This window comes from Equus asinus, chromosome 5 (genome assembly GCF_041296235.1).
Source record: "Equus asinus isolate D_3611 breed Donkey chromosome 5, EquAss-T2T_v2, whole genome shotgun sequence".
Taxonomy (NCBI): domain Eukaryota; kingdom Metazoa; phylum Chordata; class Mammalia; order Perissodactyla; family Equidae; genus Equus; species Equus asinus.
The window spans coordinates 109,745,015-109,762,494 of NC_091794.1; the positions used below are offsets into that span (position 1 = coordinate 109,745,015).

Genomic DNA, 17,480 nt, shown 5'->3' on the forward strand with positions numbered 1-17,480 from the left:
AAGCTGCAGCTTTGGCAAGGCCTCGCTGTGTAGACTCTTTCAGGGACTGACTGAGGGCCCCACGGGCCCCTCCAGGCAACCCTGGGGCCTGAGATTGGCCCTGAGACTTGGGGTTGGCAGTCTTCTGGAAAAGCGGACCCATGAGGTGACTTTAAATACGGACGAGCACGTTTTTGTGCAAAGAGGGAAAGCACCAGAATAAACCAGATAAACTGCAAGAAGTCCTGGGGTCCAGTGGACCAAGGTGAGGCGCCCATGACCAGACACACGAGCACTCTCTCTCTTTGAGCCTCAGTTTCCTCATCTGCGAAATGGGGGCCTGGACTACATAACCCTCAATTCCTCTGTTGGAGCTAAGGATAAATGACTGTATTATTCTGGGGGCAAATGTGCCTGGAGGCGGGGGTCTGAGTTGGAGTTGCGAAGGGCTCCCCCTCTCTTCCTCCCTCCCTCTCTCACTGATCCCTTCAGACTCAGCATTAAAAATGGAATCCACAGCCTCTCAGCATTGACCAGAGCTCCTTGCATGAGATGGGGAGAATTCAGCGCATGCAGGAGAGAGAAGAAAATGAAGATGCAGCTTAAAACGAGAAACTACGAAGAAAGGTCAGACCCGAGCTCATGGGTGCAGGACGGAGACACAAAATAGCAGAAGATACTTTCTGATCGGGCCTGGTTGGGAACCACCTGTTCTGGTTACCCAGATGTTCTGGTTGACTGAGCTGGAATCTAATTTGCATGGACGAAGGGTATGAGGGTACAGGAGATTGAACCAGTAGCCCTCATTCCTCACTTCTCCCAGTATCCACGTCCTCTGCTGGGTGGTTGATGCCTCCCCTCAACACACAGACACATGCACACACATACACATGCTCACACACACACACACACACACACTTTGGCCAATGGAGAGTGAGCAGAATGACGATGCACCAGCTCCAGCCGTGGCCATCCGAGACTTGCCCTGGAGCCTCTGCCGTTATCTTGGATGAACCTGCCCCAGACCACCTGGCTGGTCCAAAGAGGCCAGGCTGCACATGCAATAGCCACCAGCCTAGACTGGGCATTGCCAGCAGCCCTGCAGCCTGGAGCCAGCCGACCACGAATGTGTGATAAATGAACGCTCACTGTGACCTCCACCAGGACTGTTACACAGCAGGTGAGTGGACTTGTAACTTTAGCACTCCTGGGAGCACACTCTGCTGTGCTTTACTCTCCGGGGTCATCCTTATTAAATTATAACTCTGGTGGGTGGCTGGGAGCTACTTCAAGCTACTGGAAAAGGAGGCCATGTTTGTCTCCCTACTGTAGATTCTAGAGCACAAGAAAACTCGGGTGGTGGGAACCTTCATTTAGTGAGATCTCTTGATCCAAAGTGAGCATTTTGAACACTGAAGAGGGTAACTGTTTCTAAATCGAAATCTCAGCGGAGCCTACCACACACATTTCTCTCTTCTCCTAGGGCTGGGTCGAAGCCATAATTCCACCCTCTTTGGGTGACCCAAGGAGACCATTCCAGGTGTTGGGGAGGAGGCAAGGCCCTGTCGGGGTTCAGATCTGGCCCTCGGTTTGAATCCTAACTCCATCATTTATTGGTGGATGACCTTGGGCAAATCTCTCCACCCTCCCAAGTGTCAGTTTCTTCATCTGTGAAATAGGACAATAACAGGAGTTGGGAGAGGGTCTCACGTGCTAACAGGTGGGGGTGCACAGCGATGGGCATGGAGGCTGGGATCTGCCTGTGCCTGGCCCTGGCAGAGGGCAGGCGCTGGCCCACGGCCTGTGGGGGTGCTTCTTGGAAAGTTGCTGACCACAGCTCCTTCCCAGACATTTGCACCATGTGCAAAAGGCAAATGCAGTCCCTCTTGCACAGATGCGTCCTCAGGCTTGCTACAACATCTGCTTTCCCCTCACTGCCTCTTGCCTTTGCTCTCAGAAGGCTCCTCTTCTTTTCCAGAAGAAGGCTCATCTCTTATGGATGCAACCAGCCACGCACAGGTAAGATTCAGCGTCATGGGGGGACCTGGGCTTCTTTGGCCTTCTGTGGCTGCATCCCAATTCTGGACCATCCTGGAAGCTCCAGGTTTCCAGAAGGCTTGTTCCTAGTTAGCTGAGGTCTTAAGAATGATAACATTATATGAGTTATTTTTTGCCACGTGACAAGTATTAGCAACTTAAGACAACAAACATGTCTCACTTGGTTTTCGAGAGCCAGGAAACTGGGATTGACTTGGCTGGGTGGTGCCGCTCAGGGTCTTTCCCGAGGCTGAGTCCGGATATTGGTTGGGGCTGCAGTCTCATCTGAAGGCTCGACTGGAGCCAGAGGTGCCTCTTAGATGTCTCATGCACGTGGCTGTGGGCAGGGGCCCTCAGCTCCTCACCATCTGGATCTCTTACGCCATGGCAGCTGGCTTCTCAAGAGTGAGGGATCAAGAGAGAGAAGCTGCGATGTCTTTTATGACAGAGGCTCCGAAGTTTTGTTCTATTGGTCACAAAGACCAACCCCAATACCATGAGGGAGGATGTAAGGACCAGGGGCAGGCCCATTGCAGGCCATCTTGGGGGTCACTACTACAGCACCCCACATTTACTCCATTTCCATATCCCCTGAGACCATGGAACGCTGGCTTTACCAGGACAGCAAGGTTCATCTCTTCTGTTCATGGGTGTGTCCCAGAGCAGCGCCAGGCACAGGCAGATGCTCAGTGCATGCGGACTGACGGGGAGCAGAGGAACGGCTCCACCTGACAGACGGCAGGGTGATCTTCCTGGCAGCCTCAGGGCTCAGGGCTAGGACTCAAGCTCCTGCCTCCTGAACTGATGCCACTTTGCATGTTGCTTCTCAAACTCTGGCAATCCTGCCCACCAAAGCCCTCAGTGCTGCTATGACTACTACACAGCACGAAACCACGCCTTTTATGGGGCCACAGCCTGCAGAGGCCACGGCCATGACCACGCGTCTCATGAAGCGACAGGAAGAGGTGTAACTGCTCGAAACCACAGAGATCTGGAGAGGTTCTTGCGTAACACACCCTTCCCCTCTCCCGGATGCCAGGCGCCCGAGACTGGAGCCCACTCCTCTCCTACAAGCAAGATTAGTGACAAAGAGCGAGTGCTGCTGACCAAGGCGGCTGCAGAATCTGAGTGCCCCTGGGGTATCCGCTCTGCCTGCGGGGGCATCTTCCGGAGCAAGCAGAGGCCCAGTGCTGGAAGGGGTCGGGAGGTCAACAACCCAGTTCCCAAACAGCACCATCCAGGTCCTGCTCAGATTCAGATGGGGTGAGGGAGAATGGTACAAACATTTCTGGGGCCTGGGAGTCAGGCCCAGGACCACCTGCTCTTCGCCACAAAGAAAGCTCTCTCTTGTCCAAGCTCTCGAGGCCTAAGCAGGGGGAGCCGAGTGGCATGGTGACCCGCCAACCAGACACTAAGCAGTGTGGACCTCACGTGGTCAGACAACAGTGCAGCATCTGGACCAAGCCACGGAGCCCAAGGGCCAGACTACCGGACAGAATGTCTGTTCATATATCTAACTGATGTTCCAGTAAGAATTTCTTGAAAAGATCACAGGCTGAAAATTTCAATCTTTTCAAAGCCACATTCAAATGTCTGTCTCCTGATTATAAACAAGTCAACCCAGCACAGAGCCCAGGTCTAGACTGTTGCAAGGACCGTCCCCATTCATATCTAATTAACGCCACCATTAAAAAAAAGACCATAGCCGGGGGCTGGCGCCGTGGCCGAGTGGTTAAGTTCGCGCGCTCCACTGCAGGCGGCCCAGTGTTTTCGTTGGTTTGAATCCTGGGCGCGGACATGGCACTGCTCATCAAACCAAGCTGAGGCAGCGTCCCACATGCCACAACTAGAAGGACCCACAACGAAGAATATACAACTATGTACCCGGGGGCTTTGGGGAGAGAAAGGAAAAAAATAAAATCTTTAAAGGAAAAAAGACCATAGCCAAAAAATTCCAACTTTCCCGAAGCAGCGTTGAAATGCCTTCCCACTTATATAGCCCACTCACATCCACACCCATTTCTCAGGCTGGGTGCCTTCCTACTGAAGCAGAAAGCTTGCTGCGGCTCCTGGCTACGTCTGGGCTGTGCACAGTGATGGCTGGGGGTCTGCCGGGGTCAGTGGCCAAAGACCCCCAGGCTTAGAAACAGCCGTCCTCCTTCCCTGCGAGGGAACAGAGGCTCAGACCATGGGGGTCAGGGACCTCATCTCCTGGGGGCTCCCCCAGCTCCACCCTGATCCTGGTGACCACAGGTGGAAGGGTGCAGGGCCCTCACTTGGTGCCGGGGGGAGTGGGCCTCAGCGCTTTACAGACCGAGTGACCTGCAGCGAGTTGGGGCCAGACACAGGAAGCAGAAGCCCACGGCGCTTCAGAATCTCCATAACCATTCCTGAGTGCTCAGGCCACAGGCCTCTCTCAGTCATTCATTCAGCAAACATGGCATAGCTCTCCTCTCCCACCGGGGGAAGCTCAGAGCCTCCTCCCCATCTCGTGCCCCGGCCTCCATGTGACCACACCCTGCCCGATATCCTGCTTGGGCCCAGAAGTGAAGAAGAGAGCGTGGTGGGGGAGGGAAGAGACGCGCACCGAGAGTTGCTGACGGCTTTTCTAGGTGGGGGGAAGCCCCTTGGGAGCCGGGAGCTGGCTAACCCACCACCTCCCCTGCGTGGTGACCACAGACCTCCCTTCCAGGACAGAACTGCAGGGTGGGGAAGGGCTTCAAGGGGTCCTCCAGCCACCTGCCCCCTTGCCCTGCACTCAGCCCTGCAGGAGAGAGGAGGGGTGGGGACCCATCTGCTTTGTTTTTAAGGCAGGGACCCTCGCTTCTTCCTCCTGCGAAACCACTTTCCACTCAGAGATGGGACCTCCCAGGCCAGGGTCCCCTGGAGTCAGCAGAGGGGCAGGAATCTCTTCAGGAGCTGGCAAGGACTGCTCGGCAGCTGGCACCGCCCCCACCCCACAGAGGCGGCCCCGCGGTGCTCTGGATCTCCAGGCGCCTCCAGTCTCATTGCCCCGGGGATGAAAGCAGAAGTCAGCAGCCTGGCTGGCAGAGCCATGTCGCCGTCAGACCCCTCCTCTGGGTGCCGGGCTGCTGCACCCACCCCCCCGCCTGCCTGGGCAGTCACTGCGCAGGCAGGGAGGACGCCACATGGGGCCTGGTAGGGTGTCTGCAGGGGCAGCTCCCTCCCCGCTGCAGCCAGCCCCATGGGGGCATGGGGCACAGGGGTGCAGGCCTGACTCATCCTGGACATCAGGGGACACCCAAGCCCTGCTCATGGAGCCTGGTGTCCGCCCCTCAAGCACAAAACCCACCCTGGGAAACAGGGTCTCTGAAACACCCCAGTACCTGCTCCTGGATCAGAACGGCCAGAGATGAGAGCATTTTCCTGTGTCTGAGGTGGAAGACGCGGTTACCGACTGCAGCAAAGCAGAGCACGCAGGGACCAGGCCGACCAGGAAGTTGGTGGCAGCAAGTGCGACGCAGAGCGGAGGACGCCTGGCAAGCCTGGGCCCCTGGGGTGCTGGGTGTGGCCTCCAGTCCCAGAAGTGCCCCGAGGAGGGCCCCACACGCCCCCAGCCTTCCTGGCAGTGTAGCAGCTGCGCGGGGCAGGAGGCAGACCCTCCCAGGCAGGCTGCGAGCCCTTTGCAGGGACGGAGGGGCACAGATGTGCAGCCACAGCTAGTCCTGGTGACACACAAGAGTTCCCACCTATTCGCGCCAGCTCTGTGACAGGGCCGGGCTACATGCCTTTCACCTGTGCCCCCTCATCCTGTCGTCCCCACAGCCCTGGGAGGGGGACTGCTACTCTCTCCACTCTACAGGTGACGACAGTGAGGGTCAGAGAGGTCAGGCCCATGTCCCGGATTCGAACCTAGTGCCGGCTGACTGCAAATCTGTGCTCTGAGCTGAGTACTGTTAAGATGCCCTCACCCGGAGGGTGAGCCCAGGGTAGGGCTCTGTTTCACCCATGTCCCACTCGCGGTCCCAGGGAACATGCACTGTGCCAGGACACAACAGGTGCAAGCAGATGATGTGCGGGGTGGGGTGGCCTGGGAGGATGGGGGCGGTCCTCGTTCTTGGGGAGGTTTTCTTCCTCCCCACCATAGCCTTTCCCTGCTCTGCCCTTCCTGCCTGAGGAGGCCCTCACCTGGGAGAGAGCTAGGCAAAGGGAGGTCTTGGAGGGAACCTTCCATCTCCTTTCGTGCTGGCCAACTATGCTAGGCTGTCTCCAGCCCGTTCTGGGGGAATGGGGTGGACCCCACCTCCTCCCGAGGGGTGGGCGGGGGCTCTGAAGCCTCAGGCAAGGAGTCAGCCAGCCTGGTGCCTGTGCCTCAGATGGGAAGTGCCAGTGGGTCCCAGTGGGATTAAGACACAGATGGGGCGATGGGGTGAAGAAGGAGGAAAGAGAAGGGAGAAGCAACAGTTTGGGTGCTCAGTAAACATCTCATAACTGGCTGATGAAAGCAGAGGCATCGAGAGAGGAACAGGATGGAGAAGACAGAAGGAGCAAGGAGAGCACATGGGAAAATGAGAAAAAAAGGAGAATCCAGGAGGGAGATGGCGGGGGTGGTGTCCCACGGCCGAGCCCCTCTGGGCATCGACTCAGCCCTCCTGTCCTTAACTCCCACAGGGAAGGGCACTTTTGCAGACGAGGACACCAAGGCCCATGGATCCTAAATACCACCCAGGGCCACCTGGCCCATCCATGGCAGAGCTGGGACGAGACTCAGGTGCGTCTGGCTCCAGATTAGGGCTCTTTCCTCTACCAGTATAACAGTGACCTCCCTTGGCCCTGGAGCCCCTTGGGCCTGACTCAGGACAGCACCCTCCACTGCCTGCCAGGACCAACTCTGCGGGTCTGCGAATGCAGACTTAATTCACTGCTATCCCGGATCTCTGAGCAGCGGGTAAAAGTCAAACATTTCAAATGAACTCGTGCGAGCTCACCAGTTGCTTTGAAGTGTGTTAGCCACAACGAACCAGACCTCAAACCGCAGCTCCATTCTTGGCCCCTAAAAGTAAATCATATTTTTTCAGGTATTTGCCAACTTCTTTTAAAAAGTGACTTTGGACCAGGAAGGCAGAGGGTTGTTAAATGCTGGGTGGCAAGGTTAGAAATGCCTCATTTAGTCAATAAGCAGCTCCCCTCTGCATCGATGTGCCTGGACCATAGGTTGAAGCCGGATCAATAAACATGGCAGAGAGAGTTGCTGACTGATCATGCCACCCAAGAGCCCCTTTCTTGAATTATCCTCCAGTGAGCATGGCCTAGGATGCAGTCTATCAGTCCTGGGGGGTGGGACTTTCAGGAAAGCTTTTCTTCCTGATGGAAAGGGACAGGCTCTTCCCGTATGCTCTTCTTCACGGGGGAGGCTGCCTACCAAGTTCTGCCCCCATTCTCAGCAGAAGTGATGTGGGGGGGAGGCGGGGGCGTCTCGGGCCGGGTCAGGGGGCAGGAGGTGGCAACACCAAGGACGGTGTGGGGTGACCCGTGCAGCAAGTAGTCTTGTACTGTCTCCCCAGTGCAACCACAGAACAAGGTGGTGGCCAGGCTGGTCTTGGGACCACCAAAAATATCTTCCTGCTAAGTGTGGACCTCACAGAAGTTCTAGATATTTTCACAACTTAAGGAGCAAGTACTGAATAAATCTGCCTCGATGCAACTCACATTCCTTTGGCCCAGGACTCTGGGGGTGGCACGTCCCCTGAGTGTAGCAAGAGAACTGGGTTCATGCCTCCCAGACTCTCCCGGCGTGAGGAGCACAGAGCACGGGTCCAGGGCTCTACAGACACATGATTCCCCCTGTAAGACCCCCCGTGAGTGGGTCTCGCGCATCTCCACCCATGGGAGACCCTGAGCAGACCATTCCCCTGGGGACAACTGAAAAGATGAAAAAGGTCCTTTTTATGTTGATTTGAAATTGGCTTCTTCGTAACTTCCACCTGCTGGGCCCACCTGCATCCTCTGGAGACAAATCCGGTCTCTTTGTCGTCCGGCATTCCTTCGAGCATTTCGGGATACCTGGCATTGCTCACCCGCCCCATCGGGAGTGAACAATGCGGCTTCTTTCAACGATTCCACACAAGGCTTCCGACTTAGTTAATAAATATAATTTGGGCCAATGTCATGCAACATGCTTCACATGGCTATCACACAGAACCCCACGGAAGCTCAGAGACCGGCTGGGTGACTGTCCATTGTGCCGACGAGGACGCTGAGGCCGAGGTCAGCCAGCTGGTGAGTGGCAGAGCAGGGATCTGGTGCTCGAGGGTCCAACTCCAGACTCGGGGCACTTAGTGAGCCCCCCTTGGTATGGCCTCTCCCTGAACTCCCACGTCACCTCCTTCACAGGTGCGGCAGTTCGATGAAATCCTTTGGAAAACAACAGAGGCGCCAAGAACCAAGAGCTGCATCTCAGGTCGTGGTCAGCAGCGAGTGAAGCGGGGTGGCCTCCCTCCTTGCGCTGGGACAGGGGTCAGAACGGCTGCGGCCCGCAGGCCCAATGTGTCCTGTGCCTGTGTTTGCATGGCTTGGGAGCTAAGAATGGTTTTCATGTTTTTAAGCATTTGAAAGAAAAACAAAAGAAGACTATTTCATGGCAGATGAAAATTACATAAAATTCAAATTTCAGTGTCCATAAATAAAGTTTTATTGGCACAGAGCCTCACTCACTTGTTGTCTTGGTCTGCTCAGGCCACAGATGGGGGCTTCAACAACAGACATTTCTTTCTCACGGTTCTGGAGGCTGGAAGTCCAAGATCAAGGTCCAGCAGATTTGGTGTCTGGTGAGGCTCTCCTCCCGACTTGCAGACCTTCTTTCTCACTGTGTCCTCACATGTGGACAGGTGTCTTCCTCCTCTTACAAGGGCACCAGTCTGATCCCCACCCTTATGACCTCATCTAACCCTAATCCCATCCCAAAGAGCCCCCTCCAAATACATTCCACATACATCGGCATGTGAATTTTGTGCGACACAAACATTCAATCCATAACACTTATTGACGAATTGTCCATGCTTTCACGTGACACGGCAGCGCTGAGGAGCTGTGACAGAGGCTGTGCTGTGAGCCTCATGCATTGACTCTCTGGGCCTTTGGGGAATAGGTTCGCCCAGCTCTGCTCTGGGACAGCGCTCCCTCCACTCCCACACCCCACAGAAGGCCACCCTCATTCCTCGGGCAACAAGGGCCTCAGACACGGAGCCACCCCCATCTGCTTCTGCTGCGCACACACCCTCAGAGCCACATCCCCCCCCGGACCCCGTCCCTGCCCCCTCCCACCCCCACATGCCCGCACTTGTTTTCTGGGTCTTTACCTCTCTCTGTGTGGCGCTCCACTAAGTGTGGCTCAGCGCCGGGCTCCGAGCACACTCTTGGTTTCTGTTACTTTGCTGTCTCTTGAGTTTGGGTGCATCTCAGGTGGTTTGCTGACTTTTAAGCCGACCCTGGGATTCTGTTGAGAGTTTTCATCTTCTGAGATCACAGCCTCCTCTCTGGGGACTGGACACGCTAATCCACTTTAATAACTGGTACTCAGAAGGCAGACCCACTCCGCGGCGGTGTGATTTGTAGCATTTTGCCCATCCCAGTTGGAAGCCTCACTGTGGGAGGAAGGACACGTGGGAGGCACACTTGTTGACGCGGATGCCTGCAGGGGCCACGTGTCACAGTCCAGCGGGATTTATTGTTGGTGTGCGCTCAGCAATGCCATTGTGCCTACCATCCCCGCAGCCACGACACGTGTGAGAGGTCTCCCAGAGCCTTCACAGAAATGCAAACCTTCACGGTTGAAAAGCTCGCTGCATTTTTTTTCTGGGAGACACCTCCCCAGTGTCATGTTATGCAAATTTTCCAGGCGCTCAAGATAGGCCACGTATAAACACCTCATTGAATTCAGAACTAGGCTCTCTGGTCTATTGAAAGGATTCCTCCCCCTGAGGCCCCGTGGCCACTGCCTGAGGTTTGACATGACTCCACCCTGACTCACGGAAGCTGGGGACACACACGCGATGACGACAATGACGGCGGTGGGGAGAGACACGACGGGGATAACGTCACAGGGAAAGAAACTCCCAAGAGGGAGGTCCCCCCCAGCCAGCCCTGCCCTGTGGGGTCCTACCTGCTCCTCTCCCTCAGACGTCTGGGGAGCAGAGAGGGTGGCCAGAAGGTGGGCCCCGGGGGACCGCGGCTGGTCCCCGGGAGCCTGTGGGAGGTCCCCTGGCTCCAACGGCTGCAGTTCTCCATGGGTGGCAGATGGGTGCCAGTGGCACATGTTTCCCTCTCGCAGAGGGCCTGAGGCTCCTCACGCCACTGAAATGTCCCTTCTCAAAAGATGTTCCCTGCATAAGAGAAAACTAACGACTGCAGAATCTTTTTTTTAAACATCTCTAAAGCCCCAAATCAGCAGCAGCAGCAGCACACAGAACACCACCAGACAAAACCCCATTAGTGTTGTCTTTAGGTGGATGTGATACTTCCCTAGGATGCTTGAGCTTATGATGAAAAACCCTGACCTCAGGGGATGGCAAACTTATGCAGGGAAGGGCCAGAGAGTCAATATTTTAGGTTTTGTGGGCCAGGCGGTCTCTGTTGCAACTGTGCAACTCTGCCATGCAAAAGCAGCCAGAGACAGTATGTGAATGAAAGGTGCAGCTGTGTGGCCATAAAACTTTATTTCTCAGAAGAGGCAGTGGATTTGACCCTTGGGCCATAGCTTGCAAACCTCTGATTTATGACATTAAAAAAAGGGTGACATCCACTGTAACGAAATTAAGACAGAAGCGGAAATCCTCAAGATGTTCTCAGCACTCGAAGCTCCGCTCTGTAGGGAGCTGGGGCCCTGTCCTTTTGTGGGGACATTCTGTGTCAGGAAGGGCCCTCAAGGTCAAAGATGACCCCCATGCTGCCTGCTGGCTGAGCCCCTGACCCCACTGCTTGGCTGGGGTGCCGGGGAGGGGGAGAAGGCACAGAAGCCCTGTGCCCTGAGTCCTCATCATCCTGCTTTTACTTTGCCAGTAATTCGGATCTATCATCGGATCGCAGGCCTGATTAATCTGTTCCGGAGTAAACATGCAAAGCCACCCTCCCAGCCGCTCCCTGCGAAGCTGCTCTCCGGGGACAGCTGGCCGCGGGATGCAGGCTGCTGCCTCTGATGCCGTACTATTTTGGGTTTCTCTTTTTGCCTCATTTATTTTTGATTTGAGTTGCTCATACAGACTGTATGTTCTCTTTCTCGCTCCTGCACTGAAATGAGATAAGCATCGTATTTTTAAACCCTGCTTGTCTTGCTTGGTGATTAGGGCAGAGGAGCCAATACACCTGGAGAGCGCCGTCCGGGGGGGTGGGGCGCCTGCCCTCTTGCTCCGGCCCTCGCGCTTCATGAAAACAGCAGGACAGGGATGCTGCGCCTTGTTCTCCTGGAAGTGGTGACCAGTCCAGTCCTGGGGAAAAGGCTGGGCCTTCAGGGTCCTGCACTGAGGCTGGCCTTTGAATGGCAGGGGGTCCAGAGACAGTGAGTGCCCTCTGAGTGCAGTGGGTGGAGGAGGCGCCGGACGCCCACCCGAGCGGCAGCCCTGGTCCGCATCACTGGGAGGGGACTGGTCAAAGCTGGTGGGGACCGAGGGCAGTGTGTGTGAGGCACTGGGATAAGGGCTTTCACATGCCCTCAATCACATAATCCTCCCCCAAACCCTGGCAGGTTGGTACTATTTATTAATAACCACAGATGGCGGCGGAGGAAACTGAGGCTCAGAGTGGGCAAGTTGGCCTGCCCACGGTGATCCTGGAGTCCATCCTCCAAACCCTGATAGCCCTGTGCTGCCACCAGCAGAGAATAAGCAACAAAGGCCTTCTCCTAGGAGGAGAGAGCTCATCTCTGCTTTCCAGGATCTCTCCGTGGGTGCCCAGGTGAGAACGACTGAGCCGGAGGGGGAAGGCAGGAGCAGGGGTCTCCTTAGGAGACCATGCAACAATCCAAGTGCGAGCTGGGAAGGCGCGGGCCGGGGTGGATGAGGGGTGACCAGTGGCTGGTGGAGTTGGGAGGTTGAGACCAAAGGGTCAGCTGGCGGTGGATGTTGGGTGTCAGAGGAAGATGGGGTGCATGGTGACCCCCAGTTTTCTGGAGAAGAGTTGCCAGTTCCTGAGATGGGGAATCCGTGGCTGCGGCAGGTTGGGGGAGTCCTGGAGCCGGGCGGCAGCTGTGTCTGATCCCAGGTGCCTGTTGGACATCCAGGTGGGAGGCTGGTGGCGTCCTCTTCCAGGCTCCTCCTCAGTCCCCAGCTGGAGCCATTTCCTCTCTCCTGCCGCAGGGTCTTTGCAGGTATGGTCCCTCTGCTCTTCCTTTGTGTCCCTGCTCAAATGTCACCTCTCCAGAGAAGCCATCCTGGAGAGCTCACTCCAAAGTGCCCCGTCCATCACATCAGCATATGCGTTTCCTGCGGAGCGCCCACCTCTACCTGCAGCTACTGTTCACCTGGCTGTCCCCCAACCAGACGGTGAGCCCCAGAGGGCACAGCTGGGTCTGTCTCGTTCCCTGTGGAACCGCTCACGCCCGGGACAGGGCCTTTGCTGAGTGCATGAAAATGTGTCACACACACTCTGGACAGGTCGCCCTTTCCTTCTAGTTAACACACTCCAGTGTGAGGCTGAGCCAAGCAGGGTGGTGGAAGGCGGAGAGAGGTTGTTCCAATTGCTCCTCCGAGGGACAGAGAGGTTGTTCTGCAGCCCCAGCAGCCTCCTCCGAGGGGTGTCATGGTGGGAGAATGCAGCTCGCACAGGCCCAGGTCAAGATCTCAGGCTATGGCTTGACTTGACAGTCTCTGCCATGTCCGGAGTCCCCCACCAGGAAGATGCCCACCTCACGAAGCACGCACAGAGCCAGGCATCTCATGAGCATGCGTGCACGGGTGTATAGCTGTATGTAAATGCACACACATACCTCCTCACACCCACCACCTCCATCACCTCCACCATCTCCACCTCTATCACCTTCACCACCTCCACCTCTATCACCTCCACTACTTCTATCACCTCCACCTCTAACACCACCTCCACCCCTACCACCTCCACCTCTACTCCCATCACTTCCACCTCTATTACCTCTACCACCTCCACCACCCTACCTCTATCACTTCTACCACCTCCATCTCCATCACCTCCACCTATAACACCACCTCTACCTCTACCACCTCCACTTCCATCACCTCATTTTCACCACCTCCACCTCTATCACCTCTACCTCCATCACCTCCACTTCCACCTTCTCTATCACTGCCACCACTTCCACCCCAGGCTGGCTCCTCTTCCTCTAAGCACTCCAGCTTTGTAATCTTCCCCTCTGAGCGACCCCCCAGGGCAATCCTTCTGCTCCTGTCTGAGCTTTGGTTCTCACCTCCAAACCCATGAGCCCTACGGCTGTATCTTCTGCCCACCCCTTTGGCCTGAGCTCCAGGTTTAGACTCCTGGGTGCCTGCTGGCTCCGTCCACATGGGTATACCTGGAACATTCCCTCTGTTGCCCATCTCCACTACTGACCTTGGGTCGTCCACCTGTCATTCCTACTTCTCAACTGCATATCTATCAGGTCACACCTTGCTCTAAAGCCCTCAGTAGCCGACCAGGGCCTTCAGCATCAGGTCCGAGCACCTTGGCTTGGCGTGCTGGACCATTCACAGCCGGCCCTGTCTACCTTTCCAGCTTTCTCTCTCATCTCTGGCCCTCCTGCACACATGGGCTCGGGCACAGCTGCCTGCCTCTTTTCCCTCATGCTCCTGTGCCCATAGCAGCCCCTGCCCTTGCTCCTGCTGTTCCCTTGGGGAGCCACTGTGTCTCCCCATATGCTAGGGATTTCACCAGCCTCAAGGTTCAGTGCAGAGGCTGCTTCCCAGGCCTGGATGGGTCACCCCACACTATTTGCAGTAGTTACCTTCGGGGTGGGTGACAGTGGTGAAGGGTGGCACTTTCCATTTCTAACACTTCTACCATGTGCATCTTCATATCACCTGCCAAGTCACACAACTCTAAGAAGCAAAGAGCTGGGCAGGTCTGCCTGGCTACATAGGCAACACTCTTAATACAACCTCATGCCACTTGTCCCAGACTCCCATGAAGATTTCTGGAGAAGAATGCTTCCTACAGCGTACTGAGTTACATCTTCGACATTCAAACGCCAGCCCAGCCCCTGGGCACCCTCATCCTCAATAAGCCCCCAGCTTAAATCCAACTAGGGGCTAAATGGAGTGACATCCTCCCCCCTCCCAGGCTTCCCCATCTCTTATATTCACCTGAGCAGGCACAGGAGGGACTCCTCAACTTGCTCTTGATAACATGAATCACCCTCCACCAGGCATATCACCTGTGACCTAGGGGATGGGGCTGGTGGCACACTCCCGAAAGCCCAGAAAACCAGCCAGTGCATGTCCCAGGACCCACTAAGGCAGGGATTTTCAAAATCCATGTGCCCCTGTCACACTGGAGATGGTCTGTGAATCTACTATCTATCTACTTATTTTTCTAGTTACCCTTGAATTATGACAAGTAATTAAGAAAAAAGTCAACCAACTAAAAGAAAAATGCAAACTCAGAAATAGGACTGGCAGTGTGTACATATGACTCAAACCCTAGGATGAAAGGCCAATGGCTGAAGTGTGGGAACACCTGTCAAAGATGGAGAGAGAGAGACAGACAAAGACAGACAGAGAGACAGATACAGAGACAGAGAGAGAGAGAAGTGAGTGTAAGAGGGCGCTCCCTAATAGCCAGTGGGCCTTGTAATCTCATCTCCAGAAATCCCAGGAGAGGGCATGTAGAGTCCACAGCAGAACCCCAGGGCAAAAGTGAATTCCAGGTCATCACGAGTTCTTCTTTTAAAACTTATTTTGCATCACCTTTTATGAAAGTGTGTCAGAGTTCCTCCTCTTACAGGAAGTTTATCAAGAGAATCTAGGGAGAGATGGGAACCCCGGCAGGACAGCACGTTCCAGGCCAGCCCTGGTGAGACGCTCTGATGGGGGGTCTCGGCACGGTACACACATCTGAAGGTGTGTGTGTACACATACACCCATACATACACACGCACGCACACACATGCATGCACACACACGGGCCCACAACGTGCTGCTCACTCAGGTGCCCAGATGGATGCCAGTGAAAGGTCTCTCCTTGCACAGGCTGGACGCCCCACCCCTGGCCAGGCAGGAGGGCGGAGCTGAGCTTCCCCGTGAGTGGAAAGAACTGCAAAACTCACGGCCAGCCAGTCAGCTGGCGGCTCCAGGCCGCCCCCTGGGCAGCCTCCTGATGCTCTGAGAAGCACACGCTCCACAGAGCAGGTGAAGACCAAGGGCCCACGGCCCCCACAGGGAGAGTAGGGGGACCAGAAGGACTTGAGAACTGCGCAATGCCATCTGGGTGACTGTGGGACTTGTCTGCAGGAAAAGTGATTGTTCCGCCAGAGCACATTTCAAACACAGACTCAGAGTGTGTCCCACACCTCTGGGGGCAGGCAGAGGGGGCTGGACCTGTTTCCACCTCCCCTGGGATGAAATGCACCTCTGTCTGGGGCCTGGTCATGCCGATTTCCTACCTCAACAGCTCTCACTGCATCCACTCCCAGAGCAACCGGCAGGGCTGCCTCAGTGCCTCCCTATGGGGACCCATGATCAAGGCCACAGGCATCTCCCCACCAGGCAGCCCAAGCCCACATGAACCAACCCCTCTGTGGTGGCTCTGGGGGAGATGAGGGTTACACACAGCGTGAGATCAGGGGATGGAGGGGTGGGACGGCGCTCTGAGGGCAGCTGTGCATGCAGCCTCGCACACTCCCTGCCCCAGCTTTCTTTTCACAATCCGTTGCTGGTCTTTTGACACCAAGAGCATCTCTCTCCCATTCTAGCATCAGGACCAGATGATCTTGTCCTTCAGAGAGGAAAGGTTCTTAAACATAATCAACAGTGGAACAAGGGTGATCTGTCCCTGGTGCTGGCCGTCCGTGGGAGCAGAGAGGCCACCGTCAGGGGGACAGGGGCTTCCTGATGTAGGGGACCCGGCACAGTGGACAGGACTAGGCTCACTGTCTGCCTGGAGGGCATCTCCCTTGTGAAACCTAAGCCCTGCCCTTCATACTAAGCAGAAAACAACCTGAGGGTCTTAATGGCCCACCTCCAGGATTCCCTCCTCACTGGTGCCAGCAACGGGATTCTGGGTGAGGCAGCAGCTCCTGGACCCCCACACTCACCAGCTCCCTTGGGGACGCCCATGCAATCCCAGAGGACTCCAGGCAGCACCTGCAGACCACACTGAGCCGAGGGCACCCTGCGGCCACCACGGCTGCAGCATCTCCATGGCCTGGCCACGGCTGCAGCTGCAGTGACGTGAGTACCTGGCTGGAGCGTCAGAGACGGGACCTCTGCATCCACCTCTGAGTGGGATAATCAATGACCTGAGCATCTGCAGGAGTGGGGAGGGCCGAGGACACGCTCCCCCTACCCCCCTGCCACGTAAGAGTGTCTGTGGGGAGGGCCTGGTTTCCCCAAGTCCTACAGGGACACCCACAATAAGAGGGGAAAGAAATGCTGCGTCTCCTCTCATAGCCAGACTCAAATCTTCTAAACTGAGCCAAGGTAGGAAAAAACCACACACTTAGGGGGATGGGGAGAAGACAAGGAACCCTGGATGGTGATTACCATGATGGTTACTGTGTTCAAAGCCTGACTCAGCAGTCGGCACGGCTGACACAGGAGGGAGCAGAGGTGGCCCCAGCTCTTAGAGGATGCATGGAGCCCCAGCTCTCAGAGGATGGATGGAGCTGCTCCAAGTTGCTTCCCTCACTTCCCTTCCCTGGGCAGAGGGGTGGGTTTTAACCCCTTTATCCCAGGATGGGAAATGGGAGGCCAGCATCCTGGTGTTCCCCAGATGGGCAATCTCAGAGACAGTCTCTCTACATGAGGTGGCCACATTGTTGTCCTCTTGTGCCACCAAGCAGTCCCTGGACACTTGGCCCTCCTCCAGGTGTGGTTGGGGTCTCTACCTCTCTGGAGCCCTGAATGAACCCACACCCTGCGGGGGACTCCCCACACAGTGACTTGGGGATCAGTGGGTGCTCCCATCTCGCCCACTCATATGAGTTTCTGTGGCAACAATGGAGGGACTGGTCATGGGCTGTGGGGACGGGAGCCACCTATTTCTGGCCATCATGTAAAGCCAGGCCCCCTCCCCTGTGCTCAGTACAGTGCCTGGCACAGCATAAGGCTGGCCGTCCATGGCTGATCCCCAGAACTCCACACTGATTTTACACCTGGTAGGTGCTGGATCCCTGGAGAGATGCTCTTATCCTTGGACTTTAGGCGGATCTCAATAGCGACCCTTGGAAGAAGTTGCGGGGACAGACCCTGGTTCCATCTGCAGAGGGGAACTGGGAGTCTGAGAAGAAGGATGCTTGCTAGGCAGCAGGTCTGATGGATTTGCCC

The 17,480-nt window shown here is 56.0% G+C and overlaps 1 protein-coding gene across 7 annotated transcripts in view; it reads right to left on the reverse strand.

Annotated features, from left to right (window-relative positions):
- KCNAB2 (potassium voltage-gated channel subfamily A regulatory beta subunit 2) overlaps positions 1-17,480 on the reverse strand; it is a 91,512-nt gene that overhangs the window by 61,283 nt on the left and 12,749 nt on the right. For 2 of the 7 annotated variants that reach the window (XM_014862189.3, XM_014862172.3), the window contains exon 1: positions 5,364-5,520. The exons of 3 other annotated variants lie outside the window; for them this stretch is intronic. The gene's annotated coding sequence lies outside the window, so the exon portion shown is untranslated. Of the gene's footprint in view, positions 1-5,363; positions 5,521-9,335; positions 9,764-17,480 lie in introns of those variants that run through there. 2 more of the 7 variants (XM_070511249.1, XM_044769555.2) reach the window with 2 other exon arrangements.